The sequence below is a fragment of the Chenopodium album genome, chromosome 19 (assembly GCF_948465745.1).
Source record: "Chenopodium album chromosome 19, dcCheAlbu1.1, whole genome shotgun sequence".
Lineage (NCBI taxonomy): Eukaryota > Viridiplantae > Streptophyta > Magnoliopsida > Caryophyllales > Amaranthaceae > Chenopodium > Chenopodium album.
This window is the reverse complement of record NC_137852.1, coordinates 29,663,147-29,667,443: the sequence shown is the minus strand read 5'-3', so window position 1 is coordinate 29,667,443 and position 4,297 is coordinate 29,663,147. Positions and strand designations below refer to the sequence as shown.

Here is a 4,297-nt window from a genome sequence, read left to right as displayed (position 1 = left end):
TTTTGGAGGAGATCATTTAAGGGCTTAGCAATAAGAGAAAAGTCTTTGATAAACCTTCTATAAAATCCGGCATGACCCAAGAATGATCGTACCCCTTTCACATTGACCGGAGGAGGCAACTTCTCGATCACCTCAATCTTAGCCTTGTCAACCTCGATGCCTTTATTGGAAATTTTATGACCTAGAACAATCCCTTCTTCCACCATGAAGTGGCATTTTTCCCAATTAAGCACCAAGTTGACTTTTTCACATCTCTCCAAGCATCTTTCAAGATTTTTGAGGCAATCCTCAAATGAAACACCTCCCACGGAAAAATCATCCATGAAAACTTCCATTTCCTCTTCAAGCATGTCCCCAAAAATGCTCATCATGCACCTTTGAAAAGTCGCCGGAGCATTACACAACCCTAAGGGCATTCTTCTATAAGCAGAAGTACCATAGGGGCATGTGAAGGTTGTCTTTTCTTGATCCTCGGGGTGAATAGGAATTTGAAAGAATCCCGAGTATCCATCAAGAAAGCAATAGAATTTGTGCCTAGTCAACCTTTCAAGCATTTGGTCAATAAAAGGGAGAGGGAAATTATCCTTTTTGGTTGATGTGTTAAGACGTCTATAGTCTATACACATCCTCCAACCGGTGACCGTTCGAGTTGGAATGAGCTCACCTTTCTCATTCTCAACTACGGTCATACCCCCCTTCTTAGGAACGACATGCACGGGGGAGACCCACCTTGAGCTTGAAATGGGGAATATAATTCCCGCATCCAAAAGCTTGGTGATCTCTTTCTTAACTACTTCTCCCATTTGGGGATGTAGTTTCCTTTGTCGTTCAATAGAAGGAAGGGTGCCTTCCTCAAGTGTTATGTGATGTGTACACAAGGCGGGGCTTATGCCTTTAAGATCATCAATTGTGTACCCCAAAGCACCTTGGTGCTTTCTCAAAACACCACATAACGCTTGAGCTTGGCTCTCACTCAAGGATGCACTAACAATAACGGGATATGTAGAATTAGGGCCTAAGAATTCATACCTAAGGTGTGATGGTAGAGGTTTTAGCTCTACCATGGGAACACCTTTACCTTCTTTGGTTGAGGCCACTTGCAAAGCATCTTGACTTGATATCCCCATGCAAGTTTCTTCTCCACTCCCTATATCGCCTTCATTAAGCAAATTTTCATACAATTGCTCTTCCTTGGTTGAGATACCTATCTTTTCCTTGTTCAATAAAACACACTCAAGAGGATCGTTAGATGTGAGCAAGTGCTCATGCATGGAATTCACAATATTATCAAGCACTTCAACTCTCATGCAATTTTCTAAAGAAGAGGAAGGATATTTCATTCCTTCATTCAAATCAAATTCAATTTCTTCCTCCCCTATCTTAAGAGATATCTTAGCACTTTTCACATCTATCATAGCCCCCAATGTAGCAAGGAAAGGTCTACCTAAGATGATAGGTATTGTAGCATCTTCATCCATGTCCAATACTACAAAATCAACCGGAATAACAAATTTTCCAACCCTCAAAGGTACATCTTCTACCTTTCCCTTAGGAATCTTGATTGATCTATCGGCCAATTGCAAGGTAATCTTTGAAGGTAGAAGTTCTCCTAGACCTAACCTTTGATAAACCGAATATGGCATAAGGCTAACACTAGCTCCTAAATCACATAAGGCATTATCAATTTGGGTCTTGTTGATAGCACAAGGGATGGAAAAATTTCCGGGATCCTTCAACTTAGGAGGCATCTTATTCATGATGATTGCACTACAATGCTCGGTAAGGCTAATGGTCTCCGCCACATCACAAGTCCTTTTTCCACTCAAAATTTCCTTGAGGAACTTAGCATAATTTGGCATTTGTTCAACAACATCGGTGAAAGGAAGAGTTAAATGAAGTTGCTTAAGCATCTCTACAAACTTCCCAAATTGCTCATCCAACTTGTATCTATTATATCTTTGAGGATAGGGGAGCCTTTGTTTGCAAACCTCTCTTCTTTCTCTATCACCTTCTCTACTTGTTCCTCACCAACATTTTCGCTCAAAGGGCATTCATCACCTTCAATTTCAATGGAATTCTTACTAGTTCTCTCATTGGCAACACTCTTCTTAGGCACACCTCCCTCAAGGACCCTACCACTTCTAGTAACAATGTCATCCATAGGGTTCCTAGAATCTAGGCTAGGTGGAGTCAAAGAAGAAGAAGAGTTTGCATAATCCTTGAATATACTAGTCAATTGAGAAAGTTTTTTCACTCAAATCTTTGTTATAAGCCAACATGTAATTGAATTTCTCTTCATTCAAAACCATACACATTTCCATAGTCTTAGCTTGCTTCTCAATGACACTTTCCAAAAATTCTCTAGAAGAAAATGATTGGTCACGGGAATTATCATTTAAACCTTGAGCATTTGGAAGTAAATCAATTGGGGAATCATCTTGAAAACTTGCTTGAAAATATCCCCTAGATTGATTATTCCAATTACCCCTTGTTTCATTTTGGCTCCTTTGTTGACCATAGTTATCATAACCTTGGTTATGATCCCCATGTCTATAGCCATGACCATGACCATTACAACCATGATGGTTATAGTTACCATGAATCTCTTGGCATTCATGATTTCTATAACCTCCATTTTGGTTATAATCATGATGATTCATATGATAATTCCTATTTCCAATATTCCTTTGAACATCATTTCTAGGTTCACAAGCATGATTATTGACATAATTCATGTGTTCCATTTCACTTCCATCACATTCACTACAAGAAACATTTGGGCACATAGAAGCATTATGATCATTCATTCCACATAATTGACATGGCCAACATTCCACAATCATGCAACAAGTAGAAAGATTTGAATTAGAGTGAGAAGATGTACCTCTCCCCTTAATTTGGGAGGGAAGAATTGGAGCTTGGGAAAGAGGCTTCTCAAGCTTTTCCTTGAGGGACTTAACTTCTTTCCCTAAATCCTCAATCAAAGTGGTCAAATCATTAATGACACTAAGTTGTTCGATCGAGTAACCCTTGCTTGTTGGTTCTCTTTCCACTTCTTGCCAATTCATATAATGACGAGCTACTTCATCAATAACATCAACCACTTCTTCTTCCGTCTTGTTCATGATTGGGCCTCCGGCTCCGGCATCCAAACTTGCTCTCCCATGAGCACTCAACCCACCATAAAAGATATGTATGATTTGGTAGGTAGGAATCCCATGGTGTGGACACTCCCTTTGATAATCCTTAAACCTTTCCCATGCTTCATAAAGGCTCTCATTAGGCTTTTGCTTGAACCTTTGAATCAAAGCTCTTGCTTCCGCCGTTTTCTTTTGAGGGTAGAAACGGAACAAGAAAGCCTTGGTGACATCATCCCATGTTTTGAAGGAATTGGGCTTCATCTCTTTATCTAGCCATTCCAAAGATCTTCCTATGAGGGAGAAAGGGAACAACTTAAGGCAGATGAATTCTTGAGGAACTCCATTGATCTTGATTGTGTTACAATATTTTTCAAACTCCTTAAGATGGTTCAATGGGCTCTCGTTCTTTGCCCCACCATATTGTCTCCTCTCAATAAGAGTGATCATTGCCGGCTTTATTTCAAAGTCATTCTCCGGTGATATAGGTGGAGCTATCGCGCTCTCATGCCTATAAGCCCCGAGAACTCCAAGCTCCTTCAAGGTAACCCTTGAACTACCTCCCATGACTTGGGATCTACACACACAAAACTCAAAGACAAAATTAGTAGCACGGCTACAAGTGTAGCCTAAGTGTAAAATCTTTTTGTATTTTTCAAATAGAGTGGAATAGACTCAAAAACAACATGCATACAAGACACCATTCCCCGGCAACGGCGCCATTTTGATGTGGCTAGGAATGGTAGGTCGTTGGGCTACCACCTTGCCCTATCAAACAATATTTATAGCTTAACCAACCCCTAATAGTCTAGCGGCAAGTCAAGGTCGAACCCTAGAGAATGGAGAATGAATGCATGGTGCCAAAATTAAGATATTCCGGAATCTAATAGGGGTATATGGTAGACACTAAGAATAGGCTAGGCAATGAAAAATGCTAGTATTAAATGAATGCTAAGACACTAGGGGAATGGATCCACATGCATCAACGATGAAGTTCAATTAACTTGGGGAATTTACCGATTAAGTCAAACAATGTGAGGGAAAACCGAAATTGCAACCAAGAGAGTACATCAAGCTATTCTCCTAGAGGTCTAATTAGCGTCAACTACATCAAACTCTAGCTAGGAAACATCACAAGATATCTCAATCGAGTAAATGTA

The 4,297-nt window shown here is 40.1% G+C and overlaps 1 non-coding gene across 1 annotated transcript; it reads left to right on the top strand.

Annotated features, from left to right (window-relative positions):
• Nucleotides 1-3,213: 3,213 nt before the first annotated feature.
• LOC145596403 (small nucleolar RNA R71) lies at nt 3,214-3,319 on the top strand. The gene has a single exon (XR_014103242.1). It is a non-coding gene; the product is annotated as a small nucleolar RNA R71 (small nucleolar RNA).
• The last annotated feature ends 978 nt before the right edge of the window (nt 3,320-4,297 follow it).